This window comes from Malaclemys terrapin, chromosome 10 (genome assembly GCF_027887155.1).
Source record: "Malaclemys terrapin pileata isolate rMalTer1 chromosome 10, rMalTer1.hap1, whole genome shotgun sequence".
NCBI lineage: Eukaryota > Metazoa > Chordata > Testudines > Emydidae > Malaclemys > Malaclemys terrapin.
In genome coordinates, this window is record NC_071514.1 from 30,518,328 (window position 1) to 30,532,033 (window position 13,706).

At 41.5% G+C, this 13,706-nt stretch overlaps 1 protein-coding gene across 4 annotated transcripts in view; it reads right to left on the minus strand.

Annotated features, from left to right (window-relative positions):
* APBA2 (amyloid beta precursor protein binding family A member 2) overlaps positions 1 to 13,706 on the minus strand; it is a 208,514-nt gene that overhangs the window by 189,607 nt on the left and 5,201 nt on the right. For 3 of the 4 annotated variants that reach the window (XM_054042568.1, XM_054042565.1, XM_054042566.1), the window contains exon 2: positions 2,059 to 2,148. The gene's annotated coding sequence lies outside the window, so the exon portion shown is untranslated. Of the gene's footprint in view, positions 1 to 2,058; positions 2,149 to 4,734; positions 4,855 to 13,706 lie in introns of all 4 variants that reach the window. The other variant, XM_054042567.1, reaches the window with a different exon arrangement.

The window sequence follows — 13,706 nt, forward strand, 5'->3', positions numbered from 1 at the left end:
TTTTGTTGGAAAGTATTTACTTCCAGTCCAATTACAGGAGTACCTGGAGAGACATACCTGAAGCAGCTGGTGGTGAGCAGCATGAGGAACAGAGTAGCCATTTGCTCAGGTGCAGCTCTTTGCCTTGCACACACGCACACACACACACACACAAACACCTCTCCTATATTTTTAACTAGTGGCCTTAGGAAACCACGCATTTGTGTTTATTTCTATTTCATCTGATAACTGCATATCAGGATGGTTATTGAAATTTCTGAGCATTTCCCCCAGTATTGTCCTGAAGGCTTTTCCCAAGAGGCAGGAGCTAATTATTGGCAGAGATACTTATTTGATACAGTTTCTACATAACTTAGAGAAGAGTATTTAGTTCAGTTATAGTATTTACTCATTGGCTGTGGTTACTGTACACTCTTTCCTGTCCTTTATTCAGAAAAACAAAGGAAAGTTTGGCTTGTGTTGTTTTAAATCAGTAAGAGTTGGAAATATTCTAACAAGATATGACAGACTGCAGCAAAACCAACCCTTGAGAGATTTTATTTCCCTTTGCCAAACTTTTAAAGAGACATAAAGTAAATATCTGTGCCACGCATAAAAGTTTAATTAGCTAAATTAATGTATTGCTACTGTTTAGTGGTGTTAATTTTTTTGCCCGTAAATGAATGAATTTTACCAGCACCAAAACACCTTCCAGGTGAAACAGCAAAATGTGGTCAGCAGTGCATTAATGCCTCCACTTCATTATATCTATGAACATGATGCACGCTTGATTATAATCAAATCAGTAAGCTAGCCTCTTGCTTCTCACTGCAAAATGAGATAAATTAACTACTAGCTACAACCATGGATGGAATATTAATGTATACAATGCCCTGAGGATACCCCTCTATGTAGTACAACATGCCTTATGAAAAAGTTCTAGTTCCAAGCTTTGAGATTATGATGCAAAACTGAGCAATTCCAAACAGGGTGAATTCAGTGAGACACCCTACACTAAAACTGAACATATTTCCAGATAGTACATTTGGTAGACACCATTGAGATGTATGTAATCTTTACCCCAGGCTACTCTAAACCCAAACACAAACAAACAAACAAAGATTAGTGACTGGATCTGTGTAATCTGCTGGCCCTGCTTCCAGACCTCCTTTCACACTGGGAACTTATGGAGATGGTGCACAAGGACAGCTCCTGGACATTCCAGGAGTGAAGATCACCTGCACACCTGTTCTCCTCTTCCTGGAACCCCCATGCAGTGGCACTATTCTGGTTCACAGCCTTCCAGGATCATATAAGATGGAGAGAGCATGGCAATGGGACATAGGGGGCTGTACCATAAAATATTTATATCCTTGGGGCATTACAAATAAAAAATGTCTACATGCTTTGAAACTGCAATATGTTGCAAGTTATAACATACTCTACAGTCCTGGTTTAATAGCAAAGGAAGTGACATTAAGCTTGAAAAGGGAAACTGCAGCTTTCATCAGCTCTTCACAGCCTGAAGAAAACTGAGCACAGCATGTGCCCTGACTAAAACCATAGGGCACTGAGGTCTTATAAAAATCAGGATTGTGTGACATTCCTGGGTTGCTTTTTGGCAGTCCACAGCATCCGAGCACAGAATGAGCAACCAAAGACTTTTGGTCATTTGATTACAAACCAACTGAATTCTGAGCCTCACATCAATCTAGAGTAGCTCATGCAGCACTTGAAACACAGCCTACTATAGTACTTGCCAAATAGAATAGGAGAAAAATACAAGGGAAAAAAATGACATTTTCAAATTTCTAAGAGGTTATCACTATTAACAAGATCTCTGTCTTAGGCATTTCTATGTTTCCCATCACCCTGGAATCTGAGCACTGCAGTGGAGTGCAAATAAAATAAATGTAAAGCTTTAACTACAAAGGAATTGGTGATGTCCTTTTAAAAACAGCATAAAGATTTGGCTAAATCAGACAGGGAATTTCACACAAGATTCTCAAGTTTTGATTTCATCTTCTACTCTTGCATTTTAATGATTTAAGCATCCTGCATTACAAGGTTTTTACTTACTGCATGGGAAGTCTTGGAGAGCTCCTCTCTGGAACCAGCAATTCCAGCTCCAGTATAATCTGATAGGAAGCAACTGAACAGACGAGGCCCCTGGCAAAGAAAAAAAAATTAAAGTGTAAACACCAGCTCTTGCATCTATTACACTGAGGAATATTCTCCTAAGAGAAATGTTAGAAGTCTCATCATTTGACTGTTAAAACTAGACTACAATGAATAAACCACTAATATATCAGAGTACACTGTAAGGTGTTACACCTGCAAACATACTCGCTAAGTACATTGCATCCTCCTCTAGTAGCTTGTTTGCCCAGAGAATAAGACCCCGTTACTGCTTCTAACATCATATTTCAAGTAGCTGAGGGCTTTTATGATGAAGGTCCTAGTCCTATCCTTGCTGACAACATGTTAGGTTTGAGGGCTCATTATAGAAAATGTAATAGTACTTTTTCATTTTTAACTATTAGAATTCTGTGAAGATCAAGCATTTGTCTCTCATTCACCCTTAATTCTACACCCACTACTACAGTACCTAAATGCCAGGCACACAGAAAATCCAAATCCACAAACTGGTCAACAAATGGAATAAAAGAAGACAGCACTCTTCAAGAACCACAGCCAAACTCAGGGAGAGAACCAAGGTCACTCCTTGCCAAGCCACTGGGGTAGCTTTAGCTATTTTATTTAAATAAAGAATTGAAAAAAAAATTGGGCCTATAATATATAAAATGCATATAATGTTGGTTGTATGAACACTGTCACAGCCCATTTGAGATAAAATGTATGGCATTAAGAATATGGTAATTGCAGGATGTTTCAAACATTCAGCTCTCTATGAAAAGCTGAGTGTCTGAAGATGAGGATTTATAAATTGCAAATAAAAGAACCCGTCCCTAGTGATATCAAGCAAATGAGCAGCATGTTGACAGATATTAAATCCTACTGCCTAAATAATCCCCTTAAACCTGTATCCGTGAAACCCAACAGTGAATTTACAAAATTTATCCATCCCTCATGTTCAATATAAAATAATTTAACTAAAAAAAACAAAGGGTGAGGAACAGGGTGGCCAATAGGTTTCCATCCAAGGGGTCTGCGGACCACAGGTTAAAAACCACCGTTCTATGTAGCTCAAAAAGCAAAATTAAAAGAAATAGTTGATACTGCAGTCTTTCAGGGAAAAAAATGAGGGGAAAAATATAATGCCACATTTGCTATGACAATGGTAGATTATATTAAATTGGACAATCTATGACAATCATTTAAAAGACAAACAGATTACGACAGACAGGACAGACAAATGCTAGGGGAAAGAGGTATACTTAGATTGTAAGTAGGGTTCTCGATTAATCGCAATTAACTCATGCAATTAACTCAAAAAAATTAATTGCTATTAAAAATGGCAATTCGTTTTTTTAATCACACTGCTAAACAATAGAATACCAATTGAAATGTATTAAATATTTTTGGATGTTTTTCTACATTTTCAAATATATTTATTTCAATTACAATGCAGAATACAAAGTGTACAGTGCTCACTTTATATTATAATTTTATTACAAATATTTGCACTGTAAAAATGATAAACAAAAGAAATCGTATTTTTCAATTCACCTCATACAAGTACTGTAGTGCAATCTCTTTATCGTGAAAGTGCAACTTACAAATGTAGTTTATTTTGTTACATAACTGCACTCAAAAACAAAACAATGTTTCAGAGCCTACAAGTCCCTCAGTCCTACTTCTTGTTCAGCCAATCGCCAAGAGAAATAAGTTTGTTTACATTTATAGGAGGAAATGCTGTCCACTTCTTATTTACAATGTCACGTGAAAGTGAGAACAGGTATTTGCATGGTACTTTTGTAGCTGCCATTGCAAGGCATTTACATGCCAGATGTGCTAAACATTCTTATGCCTCTTCATGCATCAACCACCATTCCAGAGGAATGTGTCCACACTGATGATGGGTTTTGCTAGATAACAATCCAAAGCAGTGTGGACCGACGCTGCCTTATCTGTATTGTAATTGAAATCAATATTTGAAAATTTAGAAAACATCTAAAAATATTTAAATACATGGTTTTCTATTATTGTTTAACTGCGCGATTAATTGCAATTTTTTTAATTGTGTGATTAATTGCGATTAATATTTTTAATCGCTTGACAGCCCAATTGTAAGCTCTTTAGGACTTGATTGTCTACTACTCTGTATCCATGCAGTACCTAGCACTGAAGGCCCATTCTTGATTGGTCCCTAGGCTTTACCATAATAAATGTTATTATTAATAATGCACAATTCAATGCAACATTCAATATTCATTTTGTGAAGGTTAATTACATGGTATTGTTTGTATTTGCAATATATGTATGTAACTTTAGCGCCCTCATGGCCAAGATGGAGTCTGCTCTGCAGGCAGCTTGGGCCAAGAAAAGGCCCCTGCAGGAACGCAGCAGGGAAGTCCCTTCCATCCCAGGGCACCTGTTCCAAACCCCCCAGAGTGAACACACACACTGGAAGACTCCAATGAATACAGGAGAGGGAAATATTTATTTACCGAGGGATGAAAGGCGAAAGACAACAGGGGAAATATAGAGGGAGGTTGCATTCAACACAAGGCCCCACAGGCCCAGTGGTAGCACAGTCTGAAAGGACAGACACCAAGCTATGTGTCTACACACCGAGTTCAGGAGTCCTAGGCAAAGTTCCAGTCCAGTGTTGAGTCTTGGGTGCTCCTGGTCATCTCTGGCACCAGTAAATTTTCGCCAGCAAACCCCTCCGGTGTCCTCTTCTGCCGTACTCTGCAAAGCCACACAGAGTGACAACCTCCCCACTCAACTAGCTAACAGCCTCCATCCTTATTCCCGATGCGAAGTCACAAATCCCACTACTCACGGCCCCATACAGCTCTGGGCAGCAATGATACTGTGTCCAGCTCCAGTTTGTCCTTCTCGGGCGATTCCTCCCTGGCACAGTGCTCCTCCTGGCTCCTGTCCTAGGGTGTCCCCAATCGGCCGCTCTGTCCCTCCCAGGCTTCAGACAGGTTCTTTGCTGCTTCACACTGTGAGGGCTTGCTTGCTGCAACCCTTCTCTCTGGAGCTCCAGACACACACATCCTGTTGCTCTTCTGTCTCTCTCTGCCCCCCCCCCGCCCGCACTCCACCCCCAAAACAGCACTTCCTCCTCCTGGAACAATCAGCCCCCCTCAGGAAAAAGAGTTCAAGGGAACATTCCCTCTAAATCCCAAATGTAAAATTGGAAATTTGCAATTTTATACATCATTGAAAATTCACTTTTGAGCTTTGCTACTGCTGGTCTTCATGCTGACTGTAGTCTGGATGAAAGCTGGAGGCATGTAGGTAAGTATAGCGGTCAGCAGGTTTCTGGTATAGGGTGGTGTTTATGTGACATTTTGAGTACACGCATGGCCCCACAGTATGCCAACATTTTTATGGCTGACTTAGAACAATGCTTCCTCAGCTCTCGTCCCCTAATGCCCCTATTCTACTTTCACTACATCTTCATCATCTGGACCCATGGGAAGGAGGCCCTTGAGGAATTCCACCAGGATTTCAACAATTTCCACCCTACCATCAACCTCAGCCTGGATCAGTCCACACAAGAGATCCACTTCCTAGACACTACAGTGCAAATAAGCGATGGTCACATAAACACCACCCTATACCGGAAACCTCCTGACCGCTATACTTACCTACATGCCTCCAGCTTTCATCCAGACCACATCACACAATCCATTGTCTACAGCCAAGCCCTAAGTTACAACCGCATTTGCTCCGATCCCTCAGGCAGAGACAAACACCTACAGGATCTCTATCAAGAGTTCTTAAAACTACAATACCCATCTGGGAAAGTGAAGAAACAGATTGACAGAGTCAGAAGGGTACCCAGAAGTCACCTACTATAGGACAGGTCCAACAAAGATAGTAACAGAACACCACTAGCCATCACCTACAGCCCCCAACTAAAACCTCTCCAGCGCATCATCAAGAATCTACAACCTATCCTGAAGGACAATCCCTCACTCTCACAGATCTTGGGAGACAGGCCAGTCCTCGCTTACAGACAGCCCCCCAACCTGAAGCAAATACTCACCAGCAACTACACACCACACAACAAAAACACCAACCCAGGAACCAAACCTTGCAACAAACCCCAGTGCCAAGTCTGTCCGCATATCTATTCAAGGGACACCATCATAGGACCTAACCATCAGGGGCTCATTCACCTGCACATCTACCAATGTGAAATATACCATCATGTGCCAGCAATGCCCCTCTGCCATGTACATCGGCCAAACCGGACAGTCTCTACACAAAAGAATGAATGGACACAAAGCTGACATCAAGAATTATAACATTAAAAAAACCAGTAGGAGAACACTTCAATCTCCCTGGACACTCAATAAAAGACTTAAAAGTGGCAATTCTTCAACAAAAAAAACCTTCAAAAACAGACTCCAAAAGAGAAACTGCAGAACTGGAATTAATTTGCAAACTGGACACCATCAAATTAGGCCTGAATAAAGACTGGAAGTGGCTGGGTCACCACAAAAACTGATTCCTCTCTGCTGATACTCACACCTTCTTCTCAACTGTTTGAAATGGGCCACCTTGATAACATTGAACTCATTAGCACTACAAAAATGATTTTCCTCCCTGCTCGTCAACAGTTGAGAATATCCCTCTTCCACCTTAATCAAATTGTCTCATTAGCACTGACCCCCAACTTGGTAAGGCAACTCACATCTTTTCATGTGTTATGTATTTATACCTGCCTCTGTATTTTCCACTCCATTCATCTGATGAAGTGGGTTTTAGCCCACAAAAGCTTATGCCCAAATAAATTTGTTAGTCTCTAAAAGGTGCCACAAGGACTCCTCGTTGTTTTCACATATTCACGTGATTCCAGTATCTGGGACAATAAGTAAAAACACGAAATATCACAAGGCTTACCATAAAGTGAGAGCTGTCTACACTGCTTGGTTTTTTAGATCTGAATACAGGCTCAGAAGTAAAACCTAGCTCAAGTGTTGTATTAGATCAAGTTTTCTTTTCCTCCACAAAGTTTAGCATCATAATATATAAAACAGCTGTTTGTTTCCCCCAATATCAACCTCTAGCAAGCAGATGCATTGTTCTGTCCAAACGCCCAGTAAACTATTCATCCAGTAAAATGTACTTGTATAGAACTGACAAAAGGAATTTGTATGAGCTAATTCTATTACTCTCCCATTAGAAGGGATGCTAGCTAGAAAAGCCAAAATAAAGCCCCACTTAAAAGTATCCTAAAGGACAGAGCACTGGACTGGGACTCAGGAGATCTGGATTCCAATCCCAGCTCTGCCACTGGTCTGATACATGACCTTGGTCAAGCCACTTCACACCTTCGCTATCAACTGAGGATAATGATGATTACCTCCTGGTAAAATGCTTTGAGATCTACTGATGAAAAGCACTATAAGAGCTAGGTAATATTATCTGGCACATCAGTACAAAAGGATTAACGCACCAACATATACATTTCATACTGAAATAAAACTGATGCTAAGCTATTCTTCCCCAGAGTAAAATAATCTTAATAGCTTTTTTGGTTCAAATCATTATTTCTAATTAGATCAGCTGTTAGTTGATGGCTCCAGTTATGATGTGCAGCATAATAAATGGGGGACAAATCAACCAAAACACATGCTTTAGAGATCATTGTCTATTCTACATCTATTTACAGTAACAGAATTGCTTAAAAAAATAAAATAAATAAACACAACCCATAAACAAAACACACACCCTAAGGTGAGCCTCTTTACACAGATAATGGAAAGAGAACATCACAACACCCACACATTGTTCTTGCTATCTCAGAGGAGATTAGAGTGAGATTTTTTCCTACCACCTCAAGTACAAAAGAATACCTCTTCATTATAAAACAATTGATTTAAGATGTATATTGCTGATAGGTGACAGATATTTTCCTGTAGTCAGGGCAAGTTTTCTGTCAAGGAACCAAGTAATCAGTAGTATCAAGGAGCTGAAAAATTCCTGACAACCCTCATGGCATTTGAGTCATACAGGAGCCCAAATGCCCCTTCTGTGAGGTCACAACTACAACTGGATTCAATAAAGAATTAGGTAAATTCATGGAGGATAGGTCCATCAATGGCTACTAGCCAAGATGGTCAAGGGCGGAACCCCATGCTCTGGGTGTCCCTAGCCTCTGACTGCCAGAAGCTGGGAGTGGACGACAGGTGATGGATCACTAGATAATTGTTCTGTTCATTCCCTCTGAAGCACATGGTCACTGTCAGAAGACAGGACACTGAACTAGATGGACCATTGGTCTGACCCAATATGGCCAGTCTCATGTTCTTCTTTACAATATGTACTAAAAAATGTTCCTCTCCTCTCCTCTATTGTCTGGGCCACTGCTGTAGCATGGGCTGTAAAATCTCCAGTCAGCAACAGAATTCCTTCCCTATTTATCATCCAATATGCCAAAGCTCTGATCTCTCGGGCCATAATACATCAAGTAGTTGTGCATAATTAAAGCTACACTGATAGACTAACTGTCACAGAGTATCACAGAGATAAAATTATTTTTAAACCTGCCTTATCCGTAATCCAGAGTTATCTACAGTACAGTTAACAGTGTTTTGAACCGAGAATAAATTTTCTTTTTAAAAGGCAGAACCACCAGACCTTCTCCCCCACCCCCTCCACAACCTAGGTCTTACAAGAAGAAAAACACTGTTGTGCTCTGATTCTCCTTTGTAATGCTGTATCAAAATGTATTCACTGACTCTGAAGGATAATGAGAGGGCCATGTACAGAGTAAGAAAACTATGCATTTCCCACCAGCGATAGAAGCTATAATTTGTATTCCTCTCTTATGGTCCTTTTAATACATATTTTTTATTACATGGGCAAATAGAAGTTAGGTTTCCATATTTCCCCTGCTTTATTCACTCCATATTTAAAAGAAGAAACAAATGAATCTGCTGAATCACAGAGGTCAACACCACATGAACAGAATAATGGCAAGATTTATAGTTTGTCAGGTTACTTTATACTTTCATGTATTCTTATAACAATTACATTTTAGAAAGCCTGCAATATCTTAAGGGTAAATTTAAATATGTAGGCAAGCAGTTCTGGTGGAATAGCAACAAATGCATCATGCTGCATAGTAAAAGTCTGGAACCAAATAAGGCTTTTAGTTCTTCCCCATCCTGGATCAGTTTATAAAGGAAATATTTGTACCCTTGGCTGGACTGTCCTTTAGAGCCTACCGTACATTAGTACTAGTAACCGCATTTGAAACAGTTTGCAACAAAATAGATGGAAGAACGTTTTGCAATTAGAAACTGACTGTGCTTGATCCCTGTTAGAGGGTAATAGCAAGCAGAGTTTTGGCTAATATGATTGTAACATATTAAAGTGTAAAGTGTTCCACTGTAGACAGAATTCTTTACAAACAATCATGTTTGACTATGATCAAAATCATGGATTTGCTTTTCTGTACATGGAGGAAATACTTAAACGAAAGTGCTAGAGTAGCCCACACTTTAAATGTGGACTTCACTTGATTCAGGTGAGCCTTTTCCAAGAAGAGTGCACCTCTGACCATCTTCTTAATTGTTTTCTTCCCAAGGAAATTGCAATATTAACTAGCATTTTGGAAAACACCCCTAGAAAGGCAGGTAGGCCAAAAGGTGAAGGAGCAAACCAGTAACACTGTCTGCTGCATGTGAAGCAGAGATCTATCCTCTGGAAGCTGCATATAATAATATGTAGATAGGTGTTCTCTACATCTATTGATAGAAAAAAAAAAGTCCTTTGTAAGTTGCTGCTAAGGTGGAATTTAGGGTCTCCATCCCTGAACTATGGCTTCTGAAGGAGTCTGTTCAAGAGCTTCTGGTTGCGTGTACTTCTGTCTTTTGAATGCTTGGGCACTAGGAAGAGGATGGAGTAGAGTGCTAAGCCTTCTTGTTCCCTGTGGGATTGATTGGCATTCTGCAGTCTTCATATTCTGATATTTCAAATCAGTTAGAGGAAGAGGTCAATACAATTGGTTTTGGAATTGCATTTACTTCTAAGATGTAAGCCAGGCTATATGTCTCTGCCCAAACAACACTTTGAAATTTCCTGCTAGTTGCCCTCTGTTTGGGGGACCACCTTACACAGAGTCAGGCTGCAGTCATGCTTCTTTGAAAGAAGGAGATACACAGATGCCTCTCATGCTACTCGATGTATTTAATCAGGAAGCTGGACATACCGCCACTAATTTTAGGCTGGATCAAAGGATTTTCAATGCCCATAAATTCTAAATTTCTTTTTGAGCTGCAAGGCCTCAGATTTTTATTTTTAAATGGGGTTCCCATGACAAATCTATTCATAGTCACCACAAAACCTGCCCAATGGGACGCTTAAGTTACCAGTTGCCTGGGGTTTGGCTTTTCATAGCATCAGGGAGAGCTGGTGTTGTGGTTGAGAGACAGTTACAGCTCATTGCTCTTACTGTAAATCTCAGTAAGGATAACGGGGAGGTGGCGATGCAATCTCACAACGGAAGTCTGACCATGCAGGCCTGGCTCTAGCACAAGACATGGAGGCAACAGATGTAAGAAGCGCTGCTGAAGTGACCTTGCTTTTATTATTATATTATTCTTTTAACTAACGACTTGCCAGGTCTTTTACCAGACACTAGATTGATACTCCCAACAGTTGATGCCAATCAGAACAGGTTTCTTGCAAACAGATTAACTCCCCTTCTCCCCCACTTCATCCCACACTTCCTTTTACAGAAGGCCTATATGAAGGAATACAGAGTCCACATAATACTCCTGAGAATGCTTTCAAATTACTCTTCGTCAACACACTGATTCTGAGGTTCTTCCTTGGTGAGTTCTAACCCCAGGTCTGTACTACAGAAGTAAGTGGAACACTAGAAATGTTCACCCTTGAGATGATCCCTAGGAGGGCTCCTTAAACTTTATAGGTGATCCCTAAGTGTGTTTGAGGGAGGGGTGCAGGGAAGCCTTCACATGTGGCCAAGGCCAACATGGGGAGGGGGGAAGCTGGTACAAATTATCGGGGCCCGGCAGTCCGGAAGGGGGCCCGGGGCCCAGTTTCCCCCCACAACCCCTTCGTCGGCCCTGTTTAGCCGGTCCGCCCTTGCTGGGGGGCCCGAAACAAAATTTTCACCGTTGCCCAAACCCGCTCTCGGCGGCCCTGCATGTGGCAGCTATTTCAACTCACTAAATCCCACAGTGAGTCAAGCAGGGTTACATAAAGGTTAATTCACACCTTGTTAAAAGGTATGGGGAAATAGTCAGAAATAAGCACTGAGTCAAGAGGCTCCTTATCATCTGCTCATTCCTCCATGTCTGGTACATTTTCCTCTCATCCACACAGCTAGCTCTAGAGGAAAGGGGTAGAAAAAATGGCGTGGCAACGGCCAACCTGCAGCACGAGCAGGGTCCCATTAGTCCGGCAGGTGTGGTAACAGACGACCTGTGATGTTTAGCAGAATTCCAATTAGCCCAGGCATTTCTGTCAAATTCTCTATCCCTCTGGTTGTCCATGAAGTGCTCCTGCCAGAGAGGCCTGTCCAAACATGTTGTGCAGGAACCTGCTGTCTCAAGAAGGAGGTGTTTGCTGCAGAGCCCCACGGCTAAGTAACAACCCAGTAATGCTTAGAATTTAATAAACTAACTAAAGAGGATCCATTCTGGTTGTTTTGTTCTCTTGTTGCTCTGAGCAGAACATCTGGTAAAGCCTTCCTGCAGCAACTGGGGTCAATTTACACTAGCTGGATTTCAGGGATGTGATCACTCCCAGCCTGCCTTATTGGAGGTAGAAATCAGACCTGTTAAAGAGCTGCAAGGAATAAGAACCATTGTAATGGATCTGCAGAACTTCCCTGTGGTATCATATGTCCACAAGATATTACAACTGCTCCACAAAATGCAACAAGGAGATCCAAAGTTTGCCACCTCATCATATACTGCTTACAGTTGCTCAGCATTTGCTTCTAGATTTAGAGGGTTGTATTTTTGTAAACCACACATACTTGAACTTGCAGGCCAAAAATAGCTTTAATCTTGACATATTATGTTAGGATGACTTTAGAGGGGCTATTGCAGTGTCTCAGAAATGCATACAGAAGGCTAGTGCAGTGTACTTATAGCCATATTGGTCCCAGGATATCAGAGAGACAAGGTGGGTGAGGTAATGTCTTGGACCAACTTCTGTGGGAGAGAAAGAGATAAGCTTTCGAGCCATGCAGACCTGAAGAAGAGCTCTGTGTGGCTCAAAAGCTTTTCCCTCTCTCAGAGAAGTTGGTCCAATATAAGATATCACCTCACACACATTGTTTCTCTACAGAAGGCTACGTTTATTACTGTGTACGCACTGACACGTCTGTAGCTGAGTACCAATCTATGTACAACACATTTATGCAGGACAAGAAACCTTGTACTCTTTACTGACATAGTAGACTTAGAATCTGGGACAACTGTTGGCATCATGCAGGGATGAAAAACAGTTTTAGGAGTTTTTGAGATCAAGGCTAAAGAGTCAGATCAGTACTGGATGGCCGGAATTTGGCCTGATTGTGAGATCCTTGGGCAAAAAGACATTATACAGGCTGTCAAATTATGATCAGCCATATACATACACACACACACGACACTCCATGTTGTGCATTGTGTTGGGCACAACCTTAAGCTGGAGTTTGGATTTCAAACAAGAAAAGGATTAAACAAAATGTATTTTGAAAGTCATTTCTGAATTTTACTATTCAAATCCCCAAAAGGCAACTTTAGGCTCTTGATGATACCTTTGAGGCAAGAGGTTTATTTGCAGGGTATCGACCGTGTATACTGAGCGGCAAGTCAGGCCAGCGTACCAAAGTCAGTCATCAAAGATCATCACTTAGCTGTCACACAAACAAAAGCAGAAGAAGCAGAAAGCAGAGAAATGCTTTTTACACAATCACAGCAGCAACAATATCTCATTTTAATTTACTTGAAAGAATGGGACCAAACCATCCCTGCCACCCACCCTAAAAAAATATGTTTTCTCAGACAACCTAATTTGAAGTCTTAAATGCCACTGAACAAGGGATCAGCATTTCTCCCCCTCCCTGCCTGAACCAATTCCATGGTAGCCAATAACTCTCTGCTTTCCTAAATACTCCTTTGCCATTTCAATTGGACACAGTGTTGTTATTCTTCCTCACTTCATGCCCTAAAACCTGTTCTATAAGGCTGCTGTGAGCTGCAGCTGCTTTGTTTCACAATCACAGCAGAGGTAACTGCATTTCAGTTAGTCAGTGAGCACTACATTTCCTTTAGCCACCTTACAAGTGTGCTGCGGGACACAGCTAATGGGGCCAATCCAACCTCTGTAACAGTCATCCCCAAACTTTTTACCTCATGGGCCCCCTTACCCCGTCCATGCCCAAACCGGGTCTGGCAGCAGGGGAGATGTGGACAGCTGTAAGGGGGCCAAGGCAGGGGCCACATCTGGGAGTGTGGGGCCAAAGGCGGAGCTGGGTGGCACTCCCTCCCCGCCCCCTGTGGGGGCTGGCTCAGGTCCCAGCCACACCTAACCCTCTAGGATTGTCCTGGAGTCTC